The sequence below is a fragment of the Sarcophilus harrisii genome, chromosome X, assembly GCF_902635505.1.
Source record: "Sarcophilus harrisii chromosome X, mSarHar1.11, whole genome shotgun sequence".
In the NCBI taxonomy this organism is placed as follows: Eukaryota; Metazoa; Chordata; class Mammalia; order Dasyuromorphia; family Dasyuridae; genus Sarcophilus; species Sarcophilus harrisii.
In genome coordinates this window covers 11,019,577-11,043,599 of record NC_045432.1, presented here as the reverse complement: position 1 = coordinate 11,043,599, position 24,023 = coordinate 11,019,577, and the positions used below count along the sequence as shown (strand labels likewise).

Here is a 24,023-nt window from a genome sequence, read left to right as displayed (position 1 = left end):
CTTGAATACTTAAGATTGCTATGGTTATAACTAGGGAATATTTATTGTCTACAATAATTTGAAGAATAGTGCATTTAAAAGAGAACACCTAGAATGCTGAATATCTGATTTCTGAAGGGGATGAAATTAGATAAAAAGGGGCAATAGAACTTATATTTTCAGAGACAGTATGGGCCATAGAATTCTGAATATTATCCTTGATATCATAGATTTTTTTTTTTAAATATTCTCAGTTGGACAATGAATAGAGACAGGTTAATAAATATTTAAGTTAGAGCTTAGAAGAAATTTAGAATCCATACTGTGAAATCTAGATGAGATCTAGAACCTGAAATATGAGAAGGAAGAAGGATTTTTGAAGACAGTAAATGGGAGATGTACAGGGCCAAGGAATTAAAATAATTTGGGTTAATGGGGTCTTAATACATTGGAATGTTTGATTTGGGGTTTGGAACTAGGTGGTGCCATAGAACCTAGATTTTCAGAACTGGATGGTGCCTTAGAATGATCAGTGGCATCTTTGAAAACATGACTTACTTTATGTCTTCAGGTTGACAAGGCATGGACAAGATAATCAGAACCTTAAATTATATTTGTGGCTTGAAATGCTATCATTATTTCTGTATAATATATCTCAGGAATGTAGTGATGGTCTGAATTGAAACTCAGCTATCAAACTCCACAGCTAAATGTGTAAGTTTATCATCAAAGACTTTACATATTTCTAAGTAGTAAAAACAATTTTCTGACAAGATAAATGATTCTTTGTAGTGCCATAATCAGATTAGATTTCTGATAATATATCCAATACTATTCCAGTTATAATAATATTTCTGGACGTGATTCAAATGCGGACTCAATTCCATAAAGTATTAAGTAAAGGAATTTCAAAAAGAGAGATCATTTGTGCTGCAGTATTATGACTAAGACCTATGGTCAGTACAATAAGAGAAAAATCAATAAATAGAATATAATAGAAGGGTCTTCTCTTAGAATATAACGTCAGAGGGTTCTTCTGAAGATCCTTAAAACATAAAAAAATCTAGACTGAAAAGTGCCATTTATGAAGAATTTTCCAGGAAGAAGAGAGCTAAGACTACAATTCAATATTCAAGTTGGGAGGATAGAACTACACAGTATTAAATTAACCAAAAATTAAAATGAAAACCAAATCAAAATGGTCATCAATTTGATTTTTTGCAGATCCTTGATTATTTAAGTCTACTATTGGTAACTAGGCATAACTTTTGAAGAAGAGTGCTTTTAAAAAGGAGCACATTGAATACTGATATCTGGTCTTGTGGGGGGGTCTCAAATTTGAAAGCTAAGGAGATTGATATGACTCAGTTTGAGCCAAAAAACTCTTAATTTTATCCTTGAGAAAATTACTCTTATGTTTTCAGAGTAACAGGACATTTATAAAACCTTAGTAACAAAGGATATTTGTTACTTGAAATGCTACTTATTTCATATAATTTTATCAGGTTATTTGAATTAAAACTCAGGTCCCAAACTACAAAGCAAAAGGTATAATTTTATCATCAAGTATCTTATAGGATGTCAAATTATCTTTTGACAATACAAGTGGTTCTGATCCTTCTGTTGTCAGGAATAGATAGGCATTATCTATTATAAGTCCTGAATATAAGGTATTTCAAAGATAAGCCATTTGTATTGTCACTTTATGACTAATATCTATGGATAGTACAATAAGAGAAAAACAAACATAGATAGACTATCAAAGAAGGGTTCACCCTTGGCAGGTAATTTGCTAGAAATATAGGGATCTTTAGCACATAGAAAAGCTTAAGAAATACCATCTGTTGGTGGGGGTTTTTTTCCAGGAAATACAAACTGTTAATGCTGGGAGAGCAGAAACCACACCATATAAAAGCAAAATGAAAAACACAAAATGGTGGCCATCAATTCCACTCTGTGCATATCCTGAATTATTCTACTTCTATTATTAATGAGTAGGGAATGCTCACTGCCTATAATAAATTTTTAAGTATGAATTTTAAGAGGAAAGAGGGGCAATAGAACTTAGATTTTCAGAGCCAGCATTGTCCTTAGAAATCTCAGTGTCATCATTGAGAAGATCAATTCTAAAAAAATATATTTTCAGTTAACCAAGGAATAGAGAGACAGATTGAGTCTCCATTAAGATCACAGAAGAAATTTCTAATCTAGACTGCAGGTTCTGAATGACCTGTAAAAGTTGGGATATAAAAAGTAGGAAAGAATTTCACCAAAAGAAAGTAGAAGGGCAGAGCCTTAGAATAAAACTACTTTGAGCCAGTGGGATCTTAGTAAAATGACTAGAAGACCTGAGAGAAACCATAGAGAAACTAATATTGGAGCTGGGAATGCACATAAAACAAGGGAGAACCCATAGAATGTTCTGAAAGAATAGAGCTAAGAGGTAGAACCTCAGTGACATTCTTGAGAACATACATGAAGAGAAACAGGATAGTTAAAATCAGTAAGAAACGATATTTATGACTTAGAATGCTACCTTTGTTTCCATATAATTTATATCAGGAGAATGATGATTGTCTCAATTAAAACTTAGCTCCTGAACCACAGAGCCCACTGTAGAAGTTTATAATCAAATACCTTATTTGTGTCTATAAAGTGTAAACATTCCCTTAAGACAAATGTTTTCTTGTAGTGACCAGTCAGGTTAGGCTTCTTTTGATATTCCTCTTATTAGGAATGAATGGAGAGTATTTACTAAATACCTTAATAAGGTTTTAAGTACTAGGCATTTATTTCAAAGAGACATAATTTGTGTTATCACTTTGTGACTAACACAATAAAAGAAAAATATGCAAGTCAATTAAACAAATGGAACATCTTAGATGCCTTTGGGACATAGAGTCAGAACTATGGGAGTCCTCAGCACATAGAGAGGCTGACTAGTTTGAGAGTTGCCATCTAAGGCAAATTATTCCTGGGAGACAAAGGAAGCTTAGAGTACAGACTCTTTAATCTGAGAGAGCAGAACTTTACCATTAAAAAAAAATCAAAATTTCAAAAAAATGGTCATCAATTTCATTCCATATGGATACATAATTACTAAATTCTATTTGGGAGTTTGGGACTAACTAGGAAATATTTATTGCCTTCAATAACTTTTGAAGACTAGTACATTTAAAAGGAAATACAGGGAATACAGTCTCATCTCAGTGGGACATGAATGAAATTAGTGAAGAAGAGAAATAGAACTTAAATTTTCTGAGGCAATATGGGTAATAGAACTTTTTTTTTTTTTTTTTTTTTTTTTTGGCTGAGACAGTTGGAGTTAAGTGACAAGTCACACAGCTAGGAAGTATTAAGTGTCTGAGGCCAGTTTTGAAATCAGGTACTCCTGACTTCAGGGCTGGTGTTATATCTGCTAAGCTGCCCCAGTAATAGAACTTTCAGTGTCATCTCTGTGATAAGAAACTGTTGAGGCCCCAAAACAATAATAATGGCTAGTATTTCTATAACACATCAAGGTTTGCAAAAAAATTTTATCCTCAACAGCCTTGGGAGGTAGGTAATTATTACTTATCCCCATTCTATAGATAAGAAAATAAAGGCTAATGGAAGTAAAATGACTCCAGCAGAGTCACACAGCTTAATAATTACCTGAGGCAGAATTTAGAGTCTTTCTGACTTCAGAATTTTTGTTGTTGTTTTCCACTGGCAAATTGAGGCAGGTTAATTGAAATTCCAATGAGTTCTTGGCAGAAATTTACAATCCAGACTGGGGGATTTAGATAAGCCATAGTAAACTGGAATATGAGAAGCAAGAGGGACTTTGGAGACAGAAAATGGGAGATGGACAGTACCAAGGAACCAGAATAATTTGAGTCAATGGGAACTTAGTACAGAAACCATGGGATTTTAAAGTATTCAGAATTAAGAGATATGAGATTGGCAGTGGAGGGAGATGTGTAGAGCATGTAGAAGAAGGAATGACAAAATAGCAGAGCCCACTCCAAGGCTGTATTTCTGGTTTGGACCTATTCTGAAAGGATAGAACTAGGAAGTATAATAGAACCTAGATTTTTAGAGCTGGAAGGAAACTCAGAATGCTCAATGGCATCCTTGAGAACATTTCATGGTAAGATTTGTAGGAAATTATATGACTTGAAATGTTACTATTATTTCCATATAATATATATCAGGAGAATGTTTATTATCTTCATCAAAATTAAGGCAGCAGACCATGTAGCCAAATACATAAATTTATCTTCAAAAGCCTTGTATGTCACTAAGAAGTAAAAACAATCTCCCACTAGGACAAGTAATTCTTGTAGTGCCTTGATCAGGTTAGATTTCTTTTGATATTCCTGTTACTTCAAATGAATCAAGAATATTTACCCATTACCATAAGTGCAAGTCTTGTCAAAGAAAGTGCATTTGTGCTGTCATTCTATGACTAAGACTCATTGACAGTACAAGAACAGAAAAATAAACAAAACACTAAATGGATAGAATATCATAGGAGGATTAGCCCTTAGAAGAAAATGTGACAGAACTGTGAAGCTTTTTATCATATGAAAAGGTACCATTAGAAGGTACCTTTTTTTAGAAGGCACCATTCATGGGAGAATTTTCCAGATAGAAGACAGCTTAGAGACATAGAAAAATAGAAAAACAAAACAAAAATAAATGGTCATTTTGTTTCTTTGCAAATCCTTGCTTACTTAAGACTGCTATTGGTAATGACTAGGAAGTGTTTGTCGCCCACAATAACTTTTGAAGTACAATGCCTTTAAAAGGGAGCATCTGGAATTCTGAATGTCTGATCTTGGAGGAGTGTAAGATTAGGGAGGTAATATAGGAGCTATATAACTTTGATTTTTCAGAGGCATTGTAGGCTATAGAACTCTCCATTTTATCTTTGAGAAGATGGGTTTCTTTTATGTTGCCAGGGCATCAGAGCAGAAAGAGAGACAGATTAAGTGGAACCCTAGTGACAAAGGATATCTATAGCTTGAAGAGCTACCTTTTATCCCATACAACTTATTTCAGCAGAGCAACAAATTTTTGACTTAAAACCCAGATCCTGGCCACAGATTCAATAATATAATTTTATCATCTAGAGACTTCTATGGTCCCCAGTAATGATAACAATCTCCCAACAAGACACACAATTCCTTAAAGTGCTCTAATCAGGTAAAACTGTAATTGATATTCCTGTTATTGAGAAAGGACAGAGATATGATACCAATACATTGAAAAGGTCATCAATTGGATTCCTTTCAGTTTCTTTAAATTACTAGGGAGTATTTATGATCTACAATACATTTTGAAGTTGTTGTTCAGTCGTTTTAGTTGTGTCTGACTCTACAGATGGAGAAACAGGGAAACAGGGTTAAGTAACAGGGTGATACAACTAGTAAGTGAGTCTGGATTTGAACTCCGGAAGATATCAAAGCAGTAAGAAGAATAGAATATTGACTTTCCAGTTTGGAATAGAGAAGTCTTATGGAACCTAGATTTTCAGTTTCAGTTCCTTAGAATCCTCAGTGACATCCTTGAGAACATAGGTTATTTTATTTTCTTAAGTCAACAAAACATGTAGAAAGACAGAAACCATATTTGAAAAACCTATAATAATGGTCATAAGTTTTGTTCTATGCAGATCCTTAATTACTTGGTACTATGATTGGTATTGACTAGTAATTGTTTGTTGCCAATAAAATTTGAAGTGCAGTGTCTTTACACAGTACCACATCAAATACTGAATATGTGATGTTGTTGAGGTCTGAAATTATGATAAGGTAAAGGGGATGATAGAATTGGGATTTTCACAGTCAGTATAGACCTTAGATATCTAAATGTCAATTTTTAAAAGGTGACCATTTTTATGTTCTCAGAGGGCCAGAGAAAAGATACAAATGTAACCTTAACAAAGAATGATCATGACTTGAAAAAGTACCTCTCTTTCCATATTATTTATATTGAGAGAGTAGCAGTTGAATTAAAACTTAGGTTTTAATGATATCACCAAAGGTACAAGTTAACAATTCTGTACCTTATTTATCTCTAAGAAGTAAAAATTGAATTTCTAATATTATGTGACTGTTATTCATATCAGATTATTTATTTACTACCTTAAGTTTTTAAGTGCAAGGCATTTCAAGAGAGTCCATTTGTGCTGTCACTTTACAAGATCCCTGGACAGTGAAAAAAGAGAAAACCAAACCAATAAATGTATGGAATATCATAAGATAATCTGTCCTTAGAACATATAGTATCAGAGTTATGATCATAGGTCTCTCGGCACAAAGAAAGTCTTAATTGGGAGGTGTCATTTCAAGGGAGAATTTTCCAGATAGAATTGATCTTATACTATACTACATAATATACTGTAGTATATAGTTTAGTATACTTATACTATAGAATATATACTCTTAGAGCTGAGAGGTCACAATAGCATCAGTTTAAAAACTTTTTTTTCCCTCAATTTAATTCTTTTCAATTCTTTTATGACTTAAATTAGCTATTGGTAGATGTGAAATTAGGGAGGTGTAGAAGAGGCAACAGAACTTCAGAGACAGTATGAGCCATAGAACTCTCAATGTCTTCCTTGAAAACTTGAGGTTGTTTGGGGTTTGTTTTTAGTTGTCCAAAGGAGAGAGAAAGACAGGTTAATAGACACTCCACTGAGATCTTGAAAGAAATTTAGAATATAGACTGTGGGATCTGGATAAGCCCTAGTACCTGGAATATGAGAGGGAGGAAGTACTTTTGAGAAAAGAAAATATGAGATATTACCATTATTTCCATATTTATATCAGGAAAGTGGAGATTGTCTGAATTAAAATTCAGGTCTCAAACTACACAGCTAAAGATATGTGTTTACAATCAAGTACCTTATTTGTTTTAAGAAATTAATAGCATCTTGAACAGGTTAGATTATTTTTTTTATTTTTCTCAAATACATGTATTTTTTTTTAAACATTTGTCTTGTAAAAGTTTGAGTTCCAAATTCTGTCCCTCCTTCCATTCATCCCCTCCCTTCTCCTTGATAATGCAAGCATACATGTGAAGTCATTCAAAACATATTTCTATATTAGCCATGTTCCCAAAGAAAACACAGACAAAAAAAAAGAGAGAGAGAGAAAGCAAACAAACAAAAAAGTATGCTTCCATCACATTCTTTCTCTGGAAGTGGATAACATTTTTTATCAAACAGCATTTGAAATTGTCTTGGATCATTGTAAAGCTCGGAATTGCTAAATCATTCCCAGGTATACATATAGTGTTGCTGTTAGTGTGTACAATGTTCTCCTAGTTTTTCTCACTTCACTTTGTGTCAATCTTTGCAATTTTTTCTGAAACCATCCAGTTCATCATTTCTTACAGCACAGCACTATTCCATTATAATCATACCACAACTTGTTCACCCATTTCCACATGGGGATCTTCTCAATTTCCAATTCTTTGGCACCACTTTTCCTTTTAATTTGATTTGGGTGTAGCTTTTTAGAATGGTTGGACTCACAGCTCCACCAACAGTGCATTATTGTCTCAATTTTTCCACATTCCGTCCAACATTTGTCATTTTCCTTTTCTGTCCTGCTAGTCAATTTTGATATGTGTGATGTGGTATCTCAGAATTATTTTAATTTGCATTTCTCTATTCAGTAATAATTTGGAGCATTTTTTTTTCATATAACCACAGAAAGCTTTGATTTCTTCTTCTAAAGACTGTCTATTCATTTCCTCTGGCCATTTACCAATTGAAGAATAATATGCATTCTTTTAAATTGACTAATTTCTCTCTGTGTTTGAGAAATTTCATCAGAGAAACTTACTGTGAATATTCTCCCCACTCAATTTCTGCTTTTATTCTAATCTTGTCTTCATTGGTTTTGTTCATGTAAAACCTTTTAAATTGAATATAATCAAAATTATGCCTTTTTCATTCCATAATTCTATTTCATTTAGTCATGATCTTTTCATTTATTCATAGATCTGACAGGTAAAGTTTTCCATGCTTCCTTAATGTTCTTATGATATCACCCTTTATTTCTAAATCATGTACACATTTTGAGCTTCTCTTAGTGTACAAGTATGTGTGGTATCTGGTAAATTTCTTTCCAGTTTTCCCAGCAATTTTTGTTAATAGTGAGTTTTTGTTCCAGAAGTTGGAGTTTATCAAACACTAGATCATTATGGTAATTTACTATTGTATATTGCATACCTAGTCTATTTCTACTCTATTAGCTAGTATCAGATTGTTTTGATGATTACCACTTTGTAATACACTTTGAAATCTGGTATGCCAGGTGGACCACCTTTCTTTACTTTTTAAATTGATTTTCTTGATATTCTTGACCTTTTGCTCTTCCAGATCAATTTTGTTATGATTTTTTTCTAGCTCTATAAAATTTTTTGGTAGTTTTATTGGTATGATGCTGGATAGGTAAATTAGTTTAGATGGAATCACTATTTTTATTGTATTGACTTGGCCTACTCATGAGAAATTAATATTTTTCCATTTGTGTATATCTGACTTTATTTGTGTGAAAAGTGTTTTACAATTGTGTTCATATACTTCTGGGGTTGTCTTGGCAGGTAGACTCCCAAGTATTTTATATTGTCTGTAGTTATTTTAAATGATGGAATTTCTCTTTCTATCTCTTTTTGCTGGACTTGGTTTTATGCATATATAAAATTGCTAATGGTTTATATTAAATTCAGCAGCTCCACTGAAGCTGTTAATTATTTCGGCCAATTTTTTAGTTGATTTTTCTAGAATTTTCTAAATATGCCATAAATTATCTGCAAAGAGTGATGGTTTTGTTTCCTTATTATTTATTCTAATTCCGTCAGTTTCTTTTTCTTCTCTTATTACCATAACTAGCATTTCTATTTATTTATTTAATATTTTTCCCAGTTATATTCAAAATTTTTAAAAATTGTATTTGTTTCTAAAATTTTTGAATTCTAGGTTCTCTCCCTTATCCTTAGCCACAATTAAGAAACTACTTGTGAAGTTATACAAAACATTTCCATAAAAATCAAGTTGTAGGGGAAAAAAAAGCATAGATATCTCACCCTAATGAAATAAAAACCTTCAAGAAAAATTGTTAAAAAGAGAGAGAGAATACTTCATTCTGTATTCAGACACAATCAGTTCCCTCTCTGAGAATGGATAAGATTTTTCATCATTAGTCTTTCTGAATAGTCTTGGATGATTGTACTAATGAGAATAGCAAAGCCATTCACAACTGGTCGTCCTGGACATTGCTATTACTTTGTAGACAGTACAATTCATTTTGCTTGTGTTCATGGAGAACTTCCCAGGTTTTTTTTTTTCCTTGAGAGTATCCTCCTCATCATATAGCTAGCATTTCTAGGACAATAATGAATAATAGTAGCGATGATGGATATCCTTGCTTCACCCATGATCTTATTGGCAAATTTTCTAGATTATCTTCATTATAGATAATATTTGTTTATGATTTTCATAGATACTACTCATCATTTTAAGGAAAACTCCATTTATTCCTATTTTTTCTAATGTTTTAATTGGAATGAGTGTTGTTTTATCAAAAGCTTTTTTGCATCTATTGAAATAATATCATTTTTGTTGGTTTTGTTATTGACATAGTCAGTTATGGTGGTGGTTGTTTTAATTTTGAATTACTCCTGCATTCCTGGTATAAATTCTACCTGATCATAATGTATGTATGAGCGTTATGATATATTGCTGTGATCTCCTTGCAAGTATTGTATTTAAAATTTTTGCATCAGTATTCATTAGGGAAATTGTCTATCTTTTTTCTCTGTTTTTGTCCTTGCAGATCCTTAATTACTTCTTTTGATAATTACTAAGATTTATGCTGCATATCTGATCTCAAAAGGGTCTGAGATTAGAGAAGTAAGAAGGGCTATATATCTTAGATTTTCATAGGCAATATGGGTTATCAAACCGTCCATATCATCCTTGAGAAGATGGGCCAAAGGTATACATTTCTCATGAGGGCCTTGTATTTTCAGGTCACCAAGGCATGAAGAAAGACTGGTTAAATGAAACTTGAGTAACAAAAGCTATTTATGGCTTGAAATGTTACTTCTGTTACCACATAGTTTATATCAAGAGAGAGGTTATTGTCTGAACTAAAACTCAGATCCTGAACCACATGGCCAAAGGTATATGTTTATCATTAAGTGTTTTATACAGCTACAAGTAACAATCCACAAAGAGAACATATGATTTCTTTTGGTGCCGTGATTAATTAAGGCTGCTATTGATATTCTTGTAACTGGGAATGGGTGGAGAATATTGATTCACTACCATAAAATACTAGATATAAAACATTTCAGAGAGACCATTTGTACTGTCCCTTTAAAGCTATGACCTATGGATAGTGCAATAAAAAAATAAACCACTAAATGGATATAATATCACAGAATTAGAATATTTTGATTCAGAGCTAGGGGGATCCCATAGCACATAGAAAATCTTGACTGGCAGGTGCCATTCAAGGGAGAGTATTCTAGTTACAATTGAGCTTAGAGTATAGACTGTTAGAGTTAGGAAGAAAGAAATGCAAAATAAAAAAAAAAAAAAAAAACTGCTCATTAAATTGATTTCTTGCTTACCCTTGATTACTTAATAGCAGCAATGACTATGGACATTTATTGCCTAAAATAACTTTTGAAAAACAGTACATTTAAAAGGAATCACATAGAATGTTGAATGTCTGATCTCAGAGGGAAATGATAGAATATCACAGAAGGGTCTGCTCTTAATGGGGATGCTGCTGCTTAGATTTTTCAGAGACATGGAATATAGAACTCTCCTTTCAGTCCTTGAGAAATAAGAATTATTTTATAGTTTCAGGGCCCCAAGGCATGGAAACAGATAGGTTAAATGAAATCTTGTAACAATGGATAGTTTCGTCCTGAAATGCTCTTATTTTCATATAATTTACCTAAGGAGAGTGGTGATTATCTGAATTAAAATTCAGGTCACAGACCACTGAGTGAAAAGTATAAGTTTAACATCTAGGGTCTTATTTGACTCCCAGAATTTTTAAAAAAAAAAAAAACCTTTTGACAAGACAAATAATTCATTTTAGTGCCTTGAACAGGGAAGACTGCTCTAGCTATTCCTGTTGTTAGGAGAGGATAGAGAGTATTTATTGATCATAGTAGCTTTTGAAGAACAGTGAATTTAAAAATGAGTTAAATTATTAAATATCTGATATTAGAAGAGTCTGGAATTACAGAGCTAAGAGGGATAATAAAACTTAATTTTTTCAGAACTGTAGAAATCCCAATGTCATCTTGGGAAAATAGGTTTTATTTTTATGTTCTCAGGTAGTCAGGAAGAGAGAGACAGACAGCTAGATGGCGCAGTGGATAGAGCACTGGTCCTGGAGTCAGGAGGACCCGAGTTCAAATTTGGATTCAGACACTTAACACTTATTAGCTGTGTGATCCTGGGCAAGTCACTTAACCCCAATTGCCTCGCAGAAAAAGAAAAAAAAAAAAGGAAAAAGAGAGAAGTTAATTGAAACTCCAGAGAGAACTTGAAAGAAATTTAGAATTTAGTCTGCAGGATCTAGATCAGACCCAGAACCTGGAATAAGAGGTAGGAAGGAATTTCACCACAAGAAAGTAAGAGAGGACAGAGCCACACAACAAAATTGTCTGAACCAATGAGAACTTAATACATAGACTATTGGAACTGATAATAGCCTTATATGTCTCCAGTGCCCCAACAAAACAAGTGATTCCTTGTAGTTCCTTGATCATATTCCTCTTATTCAGAATATATACAGAACATATATGCAGAATATTTACTCACTACCATAAGGTTTAAATACGAGACATTTTATAGAAATATCACTTGTCCTATCACTTTATGACTGAGATGCATGGACAGTGCAGTAAGAAAAAAATAAACCAATGAATGGCTAGAATATCAGAGGCATCCGCTCTTAGAACATATAATCTCAGACCTATGAGGATTCTTAGCATATAGAAAATCTTTTCAGGGAGATGTCACATTTAAGGGAAAACAATCCAAGTAGAAGACAGCTTAAGAGTATAGACTATTTCAAGATAGAACAGGAGAACTGTACCTCATACAAAAAAAAAAAAAGAACACAAAAAGATGTTTATTAATTTTATTCCAACCAGATCCTTCATTACTCAATGCCACTATTGGTAATGACTACAAAATAATTATTGCCTACAATAATTTTTAAAGAGTAATTCTTTAAAGGGAGTACACAGAATGCTAAATACCTAGTGTAAGAGTGCTCTCAAAACTGATGTTAATTGAAGTGAGTAAACCAAGAGAACATTGTACACAACAACAACAACATTAGGTGATGATCAACTATGATAAATTTGGTTCTTTTCAACAATGAGGTGATTCAAGTCAATTACAATAGACTTGTGATGGAGGGAGCCATCTGCATCCAGAAAAAGGAATATGGAGACTGAATGTGAATCACAACATAGTATTTTCACCTTTTTTGTTGTTGTTTGTGAAGCTTTTTTATCTTTGTCATTTTTTTCCCTTTTTGATCTGTTTTTTCTTGTGCAGCATGATAAATGTGGAAATATGTTTAGAAGAATTGCATATGTTTAGCTTATATTGGATTACTTGCTGTCTAAAGGAGGGGGGTAGGTAGAAGGGAGGAAGGGAGAAAAATTTGAAACTCAAGGTTTTACAAGGGTGAATGTTGAAAACTATTTTTGCATGTATTTTGAAAATAAAACCTATTAATAAAAAAGTGCTCTCAAATTAGGTTAGAGAGGTGATAGAACTTAAGTTTTCTTTGAGAAGATAGGAAGTTTTTGTTAATAGGTGGCCAAGAAATAGCAAAAGTCAGACTATTTGAGATCCTTAAAATAATTTGAAGTCTAGGCTGTATGATCTGGATGAGCTTTAGAACCTGGAATATAAGAGGTAGGAAAGAGTTTTAAAACACAGCAAGTAGAAGAAAGACAGATATGGTCACTGGGACCTGAGAGTAACCATAAGAAATAGAATGTGATACCTGGGTGGCCAGGACAAGTGGGATCCAAGACAAGAGTAGAAAAGTCTATTATTGAATGTTAAATTTCTGGTTTTGGCAATGTTCTGAAAGAAGATAGGAGTTGTTATAGAATCTAGGTTTCTGACTGGAAGGGGTAGAAATCTCAATGACATTGTTGAGAACATGGTTTTCTTTATGTTCTCAGGCCATCAAGGCATGAAAACAGGATAATTGAAACACTACTAAGAAAGGGTAGTTGTGGCTCAAAATGCTACCTTTATAACCAGATAATTTATATCAGGAGAGAGGAGATTGTTGTACTTAAAAAAACCCAGGGTCCAAATTACCAGCCAAAGGTATGTTTATAATCAAGTATTGTATATGGCTTGAGGAAGTAAAAACAGTTGCCCTCAAAAAAATAATTCCTTTTAGTGACCTGATCAGTTCAGACTGCTATTGATATTCCTCTTATTTGGAGTAAATGGAGAAGATTTATTCCCTACTATAACATTTTAAGTACAAGTCATGTCGAAGAAAAACCATTTGTGTTGTCACTTTACAAGTAAGACTTATGGGCAGAGCAAAACATGAAAAATAAAGCACTAAATGGATAGAATATCACAGAAGGATCTGCTCTTAGAAGAGAATGTATCAGAGCTGTGAGGATCTTTATCATATACAAAGTCTTGGGAGGCACAATTCATGAGAGAATTTTCTTGGAAGAAGAGAGCTTAGAGTACAGAATATTAAAGCCAGGGGAAGAGGGAGAGAACCACACATTATTATTAAAAAAGAAAAAGGTCACCAATTTTATTCTTTGCAAATGCTCTATTACTGAAGATTGATATTAGTGATGACTAAGAGTACTTATTGCTTACAATTACATTTAAAGAGCAATATATTTAAAAGGGAGCATATAGAATTCTCAATATCTTCTCTTATATGGGTCTGAAATTGAAGATGTAAAAGGAGTGATTGATCTTTGATTTTCTGTGGCATTGTGAGCCACAGAATTCTTTGTGTTATCTTTGAGAAGATGGGCTAGTTTATGGTTTCAGGGCACCAGAGCAGGGATAAAGAGGTTAAATGGAATCCCAGTAACAAAGGATAATTATATTTTGAAATGCTGTCTTTATTCTCATATAGTTTATATCAGCAAAAGAGCAATCAATTGTCCAAGGTCTTAGACAAAAGAGCCAAAAGTATACATTTCTCATATAGGACCTTATATGGGTTCAAGTAATAAAAACAATCCCCCAACAAGACATGGGGTTTCTTGCAGTGCCCTGATCAGTTAAGATTGTTATTGATATTCCTATTATTGGGAACAGAGAGAAGAGTATTGATTCACGTACCATTAAATAGTACAAGGAATTTCAAAGAGAGACTATTGGAGCTGTGATTTTATTATTAAGACCTATGGGCCATGAATTAAGAGAAAAATAAACTAATAAAAGAATAAGAGAGTCACTGCTTAGAAAATAATGTTTCAGAGCTCTTAAAGCTCCTTATGTAACACAGAAAATCTTAACTAGGAGGTATTATTCACAAAATAGAGCTGGGAGAGCACAGCTTCATTATATAAATATAGGGGAAAATAGGGTCCCTATTCCTTTAATATTCCTTTAAGTTCTTCAGACTGCTATTGGTATTGACTAGAGAATATGTATTACCCATAATAATTTTTGAAGAACAGTGCATTTAAAAGGGAGTATATAAGAGGGGTCTTAAATTAGAGAGGTAAGAGAGTAAATAGAACTTAGGTTCTGACAATCAGCATAGAGCAAGGGAATCTCAATGTCATCTTGGCGAAGATGTGTTTTGTTTTTGTTTGTTTTTAATGCTTTCAGTGGGGCAAGGAATAGAAAGACACAGTCTAATTGAAACTCCATTAAATCATGGAAGAAATTTAGGATCTAGGCTGCAGGATCTAAATAACCTGTAAAACTTGGAATAAAAGATAGGAAGAATTGCTCAGAAAGAAGAAGGAGAAATCTAAAGAACAAAAATAGTCTGAGCTGATGGAATTATGTATGTAGATTAGGGGACCTTAGAGTAACAATAAAGAAGAGAATATGAAAGCTGAAAGGACAGCTAAGAACAAGGGATATCAGAGCAGGAAAACCAATAGAGTGTTGAATTTCTGGCTTGGAATTGTTGTGAAATGTCAGGGTAATAGAAACTAGATTTTCTAAGTTTGAAGGGACCTTAGAACACTCAATGGCATCTTCGGAAAATGAATAATTTTCTGTTCTCAAAGCAATGAGACTTAGAGAGAGACAGGTTAATTGAAATTCTAGGAAAAAAAATTTATTTTATATTTATATTTGTGTCTTGAAATGCTGCCATTATTTCCACATAATACATATTAGGAGTGTGGTGATTGTTTGAATTATAATTCAGATATCGGACAACACATCCAACAAATAAGTTTATCATCAACAGCTTTATATGTTTTTAAGAAGTGAAAACAATGCCTTGTGATGACAGTTTATTTCTTGTCCTAAAACTGTCCAACCCTGATCAGGTTGGATTTATTGATATTCCTGTTATTTGGAATGGATCAAGAATGTTTATTCACTAACCTAAAGTTTTAAATACAAAGTATTTCAAAGTGAGGATAGAAAGCCACCATATATATAAGTAGAAGCAAAAGTATGGCCATCAGTTTGATTCCTTTCATTTCCTTGATTAGTTAAGGCTGCTGTTGGTATTAACTTGGGAATATTTATTACATTTAAAATTTTTGAAAAAGATTGCATTTAAAAGCTCACACATGGAAAGCTAAGTGTATAGGGGAAAAAAATCAATAGAATTTAGATTTTCAAAACCAGCACAGGCCTTAGAAATTTCAATGTCAACCTTGAGAAAATGAATATTTTTTTGTTCCCAATGGACCAAAGGGGAGAGAAAGAATAGTTAATTCAAACTCTAATAGGAGCATGGAAGAAATTTAGAATCCAGACTGTCTGATTGTGATGAATCCTAGAATCTGAAATATGAGAGATCAGAAGGAATCTTTTAAAATGAAATGGGGAGAACAGAGCCATAGAACAAAATAGTTTAAGCCAGTAAGATCTTAGTACCTAGATTATGGGATCTGAGAGAAGCATAGAAGAAAGAACTCCTGGAACACAGTGCATGAGAGCCCATTGTTCTGAAAGAACAGACCTAAAAGGTGAACCTTGATTCTCAGATCTGGAAAGGGGCCTTAGCATACTCAATAGCATCTTTGAGAACCTGGATTTCTCTATGTTCTCAGAGCACCAAGGTATGGTTAATTGAAACCTTAAAAAAGAAAAAAAATATTTGTAACTTGAAATGGTTTCTTTATTTCTACATAATCGTAATCAGGAGAATATTGCCTCCCTGCATTAAAACTCAGATTGCAGAACAGAGAACTACAGGTATAAGCTTACAATCTAGCTCATTATATGGCTCCAAGAACTAAAAGTGATCTCTTGACAAGACTGTACTGCCCTGCTTGCATATTATTGCTGTTCATATTCCTCTTATTGTGAATGGATGGAGAGTATTTACTCACTACCATAAGGATTAACAAAGAGAGACTGTGCTGTCATTTTATGACTAAGTTCCATGGGCAGGGCAATAAATGTTAAATGAACAAACCTATAAATGGATAAAATATGGGAAATTTTGCCCTTGGCTAAGAGGTCTTTTGCACATAGAAAGGCTTGACTGGAAAGTGCCATTTAAGGGAGAATTTTTCAGGTATAAGAGAGATTAAAGTATATTCTGTTACAGCTTGAAAGGAAGAACTATACTATATTTTAAAAAAAAAAAGAAAAACAGAAAATTGGTTATCAGTTTGATTCCTTGCAGATCTTTGATTTCTTAAAAATGTTATTGGTATTGACTAGGGAACATTAATTATTCACAATAACTTTGAAGTATAGAACATTGAAAAGAGAATATGTGGAATAGTGATTGACCTCAGAAGAGTCTGAAATTAGAGAGGAAGGAGAGGTGATAAAACATCTTCGGAGTTAGTACAGCCAATATAAATCTCATTGTCATCCTTGAGTAAATGAAAAGTTTTATGCTCCCAGTAGGTCAAGAAGTAAGTATGGTTAATTTAAACTCCAGTAAGAGCATGGAAGAAATTTAGAATCCTGACTGTGTGATGATTGCAGTGAGCCCTAGAACCTAGAATATGAGAAGCAGGAGGGTCTTGAGAAGGCAGAAGGTAGCAGAATTTCAGCCACAGAACAAAAATAGGATGAGGCAAATGGGATCTTATTAAGTAGATTCTGAGATCTGAGAGTATCCAAAAAGGAGGAAATGTGAGAGCTGGAAGGGCACATAGACCAATAGGTGTCAGAAGAGGAGAGCACATAGAAAGTGGTATTTCAGGTTTGGAATTGTTCTGTGAGAACAGAGCTAGAATGTTTAATAGAAACTATTTTTTAGAGTAGAAGGGACCTTAGAACTCTCATTTTCATCTTTGATAATAACTTTTTTTTAAACAACTTTTTATTGACAGAACCCATGCCAGGGTAATTTTTTACAACATTATCCCTTGCACTCACTTCTGTTCCGATTTCCCCCCCCCTCCCTCAACCCCCTCCCCCAGATGGCAAGCAGTCCTATACATGTTAAATAGGTTACAGTAGATCTTGGATACAATATATGTGTGCAGAACCGTACAGTTCTCTTGTTGCTCAGGGAGAATAGGATTTAGAAGGTAAAACTAACCCGGGAAGAAGAACAAAAATGCAAGCAGTTTACATTCATTTCTTAGTGTTTTTTCTTTGGGTGTAGCTGCTTCTGTCCATCCTTGATCAATTGAAACTAAGTTAGATCTTCTCTTTGTTGAAGAAATCCATGTCCATCAGAATACATCCTCATACAGTATCGTTGACAATAACTTTTTTAAGTTGTCAGGACACCAAGGCTTGGGGTGAGACAGGTTAATTGATCTTTTAATACTGAAATTAGTATATTTAGTTGTATATATAGTTATAAGGAAGTATATATTATGAGAGTGATGATTTGTCTGATTTAAAACTCAGGTCTCAGACCACAGAACCAAATATATAAGTTTACAATTGAGTATCTTATATAGCTCCCAGAAATAAACACAGTTTCTGACAAGACATGTGATTGTAGTTCCAAGATCAGATAAGGCTTTTTTTGATATTCCTATTATTGGAAAAGGATGAAGAATGTTTACTCACTACTGTGAGGTTTTAAGTATTAGGCGTTTCAGAGATTTGTGCCGTTACTTTGTGATTAAGGGCATGCGCAATAAGAGAAATTTTTTTAAAAAAAGATAAATGGATAGAATATCATGGGAGTGTTTGCCCTCAGAACATATAATGTCTAGGATAAGGAGCCTTAGTACAAAGAAAGGATTATTTGGGAGGTGATATTCAAGGGATTATTTTCCAGGGAAAAGAGAGCTTAAAATAGAGATTTTTAGAGGTGGTAAAGCACAATTAAAAAAACACAAATATAAAAATATAGTCATCAGTTTGATTCCATGCATATCCTTATTTATTCACTACTGCTATTGGCAACAACTGAAGAGTATTTATTGCCCACAGTAACTTTTGAGGTACAATATTTTTTTAAAACACATTGACTGCTGAATGTCTGATATAAGAGGGGTCTGAAATTACAGAGGTAAGAACAATAGAATTTAGATTTTCAGAGCCAACATGAGCCATAGAAATCTCAGTGTCATTCTTGATAAGATGAATTTTTAATATATTTAAGGATCCATGCAGAAGAGATAGGTTAATTATAATTCAAGTTAGAGCTGGACAAAATTCAGAGGGTCAACTTTTGGATCTGGATTAATCCTAATCATGGAATATCAGTCATTTGGAGAGGTTTTGGGGAAAAAAAAGTTGAAAGGACAGAATGAAGCATAAAAAATAGTTGGAGCCAGTGGGTATAATAAAAAACGTGGGTCATGAGTATAGCCAGAGGAAATGTTCTCACATTGTAAAGGTATGAAGAACAAAGGATATCAGGGAAGGGAGCACATAGAATGTGGAATTTTTGGTGTGAGAGAGTTTCACAAGCACAGAGCTTTGAAGTACTATAGAACCTGTATTTTCTGACCTGGAAGTTGTCTTTAGAATTCTCAATGGCATCTTTCAGAAGATGGATTTTTTAATGTTCTCAGGACACCAAGGCATGTAAAAGATGTAATTTCTATCAGGAGAGTAGTGATTGAATTAAAACTTTGGTCCCCAATCACACAGCCAAAGGTATAAGTTTATAATCAAGTATTATATGTACCTTTAAGGAATAAAAATGATTCCTTAAGACAGGTGATTCTTGTAGTGTGATGCTGATCAAGTTAGACATGCATTGATATTCCTTAAATTAAAATACCTTAGTGTTTTAAGTACAAGTCTTTTCAAAAGAGGCCATTTCTACTGTCATTTTATTACTAAGATTTAAATGTGCTGTAAGAGAAAATAAATAGCATTTAGAAATTAATATGTCAAGAGATATATGATTCCTCAGCACATAGAAAGGCTTGGTTGGAAGGTGTTATCCCTTAGAAAATTTTCCAAATATAAGAGAATTTGGAGTATTAAGTATTAGAGCTGGGAGTTCAGAACTACACAATATTAAAAAGAACAAGAAAAATGATCATCAATTTAATTCCTTGCTGATCCTTGATTGTTCAGCATTGCTGTTGGTAATGAATAGGGGTCGTTACTGTCCACAATAACTTTTGAAGTATGATACATGTACAATAGAGCGCCTGGAATGCTAAATGTCTGATCTCACAGAGGTGTGAAATTTGAGGGAAGAGAAGGGATAAAATTTAGATTTTCAGAGGCATTGTGGGCCATAGAACATTATATGTCATCCTTTATAAAAATGAGTTATTTCCTACTTGAAGGTCAAGTAAGAAAATTATTTGTGGCTGGAAATGCTACCATTATTTCTATATATAGTATATACCAGGAGAGTATAATTGTCTGAATTAAAATTCAGATACTAGACCACACAATCAAAAATAGAAGTCTGTCATTGAGAGTCTTATTTAACTTTAAAAAGTAAAAACAATCCATAACACAAGTCACTCTTTGTATTGATCCCATAGAGATGGAGCAAGAGTATAGACTGAGTACTAGGTACTTACGCTTTGAAACAAAGACCAGTTGTGCTATTGCTTTATAAGGAAGACCCACAGGCAGTGCAATAAGAGAAAAAGAAATAAACTAATGAATGTACAACAAAGGAGGGTCTGCTTTTAGAACATATAGCGTCCGAGCACATAGAAAAGCTTGATTGGGTTGTCATTCAAGGGAGAATTCTTCAGGTATAAATAAGAGCCTAGAGTAAAGACTGTTAGATTTATCAGGGCAGGACTACATGATATAAAAATAAGAAAAGAATCCTTGGGGCAGCTAGGTGGCACAGTGGATAAAGTACCAGCCCTGAAGTCAGGAGGACCTGAGTTCAAATGTGCTCTCAGACACTTAACACTTCCTAGCTGTGAGGCAAGTCACTTAACCCCAGTTGCCTCAGCAAATAAACAAATAAATAAATAAGAAAAAAATCCTCTTCTCTACCTCCCACCCCACAATGGTCATCATTTTGCTTCTTTCAGTTCCTTGATTACTTAAGACTATTAATGGCTCATGAAAGACTGCAGGATCTAGATGAACTTTAGAACTTAGAATATGAAAGGTAGGAGGGAGTTTCAAAGCGTGGGAGAAAGCTTTAGCCATAGAAGAAAAATAGTTTGGGCCAGTATGGCCTTAATATATAGAACAGGCATTCTGAGAATAGCCATAGAAAAGAAAATGTTAGAATTGGGAGGGCATCCACAATTAGGGATTTTAGAGCAGGAAAACACAAAGAATATTGAATTTCTTGTTTGGAACTGTTCAGAAAGAACAGAGCTAAGAGGTGAGAGAACCTAGATTTTCAGAGCTGGAAAGGGCCTTAGAATTTTCAGTGACATTCTTGAAAATATGTATTATTTCATCTTCTCAAATGGAAAAGACATGAAAAGATAGAGGTTAATTGAAATCCTTCGTTAAAATGATATTTGTGACTTGAAATGCTACCTTTATTTCCACACAATATATATAGAGAGAGTTGTGTGGTTCAGAAATGGTGAGGGATCACCACTCAATAAAAAAAAGCTGGAGAGATCTCTAGAAGCAAAGCAAAGTTTATTATACATTCTCACGAGAAGGGCGTCCCACCCATCGAGCAGACAGTCGAAGGGAGGAAGCATGGTAGGGAGCAGGGTCAACACTTTTAATCTCTAATGCAAATACCCCCTCCCACCACTGACCCTCATCCTTATTGGCTGAGGATCTTACATTCTAAATGTGGGAACTACTCAAGAAATTGAACTTGACCAATAAGTACATAGTTGCCAATATTTGACTGAAATAGGGAGACACTGATGTCATAGGGGGATAGCAGGAAGGGGACTTAAGTATGCCCTTGAGTCAATGCTTAAAGTCCATCAGGCCTACTCAAACTCTGAAGTAGATGAAGTCTTACTCGATTTTCACAACTGTCTTGAAAGATCTCACCTCATCTCGTTCAGAGGGATAATTTTCTAAATTAAAACTCAGGTACCAGACCACACAAAGTTATAAATTTATTATCAAGGGCCTTTTATATTTCTAAAAAATGAAAACAATCTGCTAATACAACAAGTGATTCCTTATAGTGCCCTTCTCAGGTTGGATTTAAAATTGATATTTCTATGACTGGAAATGGATAAAAAATATTTAAGGTACACCATAAAGCATCAATGATAGGGGAACTTCAAACTAAGACTATGTCGCTTTATGTGACTAAGTCCCATGGTCAGTGCAGTAAAAGAAAAATAATCAAATCAATAAATGGATAAAATAACATAGAATGGGTTGCCCTTAGAACATATAGTGTCAAAACTATGAAGTTCCTTAGCACATAGAAAGGCTGGACATTTGGAGGTGCCATTCAAGGCCAAATATTTCAGGTAGAACAGAAATTGCATACCATTAGAGCTGAGCGGCCAAAACTGCACCATGTAAAAGTAGGGGAAAAAAAATTGGTCATCAGTCTGAACCTTGCAGATCCTTGATTATTTCATACGATATTGATAATGATTTGGGAATAGTTACCACTAATAACCATTGAAGTACATTGCTTTTAAAAGAATATATACATTATGTATACTAACTGCATGATATAGGAGTCTTACAGAGGTAAGAGGGGCTATAGAATGTTGATTTTGAGAGCTAATATGATAGAACCTCTATTTTCAGAACCTGTATTTGTTGTTGTTCAGTCATTTCTATTGTGTTCTACTCTTTGTGGCCCTATTTGGGGTTTTCTTGGTGGAGATACTGGAGTAGATTGCCATTTCCTTCTTCAGTTCATTTTACAGATGAGGAAACTGAGGCATTCAAGTGACTTGCACAAGTTTACACTATTTGAGGTCAAATTTTCACACAGGAAGATGGGTCTTATTTAATTCCTTGACTGGTATACTATTTACTGCAGTGCCACCTAGCAGTCTATATAGATAGAACTAATATTTTAAAGAGCTGGAAGATGCCTTAGAACTTTAAACTAACTTAAACTTTAGAAGATGGATTTCTTATGTTTTTAGGTCACTAAAGCATGGAGAGAGACAGGTTAATTGAAACTCTAGGAGCAAAAGATATTTATGGCTTGAAATGCTACCTTTATTACCTGATAACTTCTACAAGGAGAGGGAAGCTAGATGGTGTAGTGAATAGAACACTCGTCCTGGAGTCAAGAGATCCTAAGTTCAAATCTGGTTTCAGACATTTAACCCTTTCTAACTGTGGGACCCTGGACAAGCCACTTAACCCTAATTGCCTCACAAAAAAGAAAAAAAAATTATATAAGGACAGTGGTAATTGTTTGAATTAAAACTCAGGTCTCCAAACATAAAATAGCCAAATGTATAAGTATATAACCTACTACCTTATATGCCTCTAGGAAATAAAAACAATTCCCCCAAGATAAATAATTCCTAAAAACATAATGATCAGGTTAGACTTTTATTCATATTCCTGGTATTGGGAATTAATTAGTAATACTCATTACCATAAGGTTTCAAGTCCAAGGTATGCCAAAGTAAAGCCATTTATACTGTTACTTTGCTACTATAGGCAATGCAGCAAGAAAAAAAGTAATTAAATTGATAAATGAATAGAATATGAAAGTATTCCCTTTTCTCCAGTTAGAATTAGAAAAAAAATAGAGGATAAACTATTGGATCTAGATGAGGTCTAAACCTGAACTATCAAAGTTAGGAGGGACTTTGGAAGAAAAAAGTTGTGAGATGCACAGAGCCAGTGAATGAAAAATAGTGTGAGCCAGGAGGCAGCAGTATATAGAACATAGATCACAAGACTCGCCAGAAAGGAGAAAAAGTGAGATCCAGGAGGGTACCTAAAACAAAGAATATCAGTGATAGATAAGACTGCTCTCAATATCCTGTTATTGGGAAGTAATTGACAGTATTTATTCACTATCATAACTTAACATAGGGGCAATTCAGTAAAGGAAAAATAATCTCTGAAATGGATAGAATTCATAGGAGTGTTTACCTTTAAAACAAACTATGTCAGAACTAGGACAATCCTTAGCACATAGGTAGTCTGAAATAGGAGGTACCATTCATGGGAGAATATTCCAGGGAAGTACTGAATCAGGGCTACCCGATCATGATGAGTTGTAGAACCTAGAATGAGAAATTGGAGAGACTTTAGAACATAGAAAGTGATAGCTGGACAGAGCCATAGAACAAAAAGTATTCTGAGCCAGTAGGACCTTACTGCTAGAGTGTGGAACCTGAGAGTTGCCATAGAGAAGAGAACATGAGAGCTGGAAGGGCATTTAGAATAAGCAGTGTCAGAGCTAGAGGGCACACAGACCATGGGATTTCTGGTATGAATGGCTTCTGTAAGAACAGAGCTAGAAGGTGTTATAGAACCTAGGTTAATAATCTAATAATGTAGATTATTAGAGTTAGTAAGTCTT

At 33.9% G+C, this 24,023-nt stretch overlaps 1 long non-coding RNA gene across 18 annotated transcripts in view; it reads left to right on the top strand.

The window, feature by feature from the left end:
- LOC105751131 overlaps window positions 1-24,023 on the top strand; it is a 184,956-nt gene that overhangs the window by 34,310 nt on the left and 126,623 nt on the right. The window contains exon 12 of one of the 18 annotated variants that reach the window (XR_004230682.1): window positions 10,009-10,567. The exons of 16 other annotated variants lie outside the window; for them this stretch is intronic. This is a non-coding gene — a long non-coding RNA (uncharacterized LOC105751131). Of the gene's footprint in view, window positions 1-550; window positions 3,290-10,008; window positions 10,568-24,023 lie in introns of those variants that run through there. One more of the 18 variants, XR_004230680.1, reaches the window with a different exon arrangement.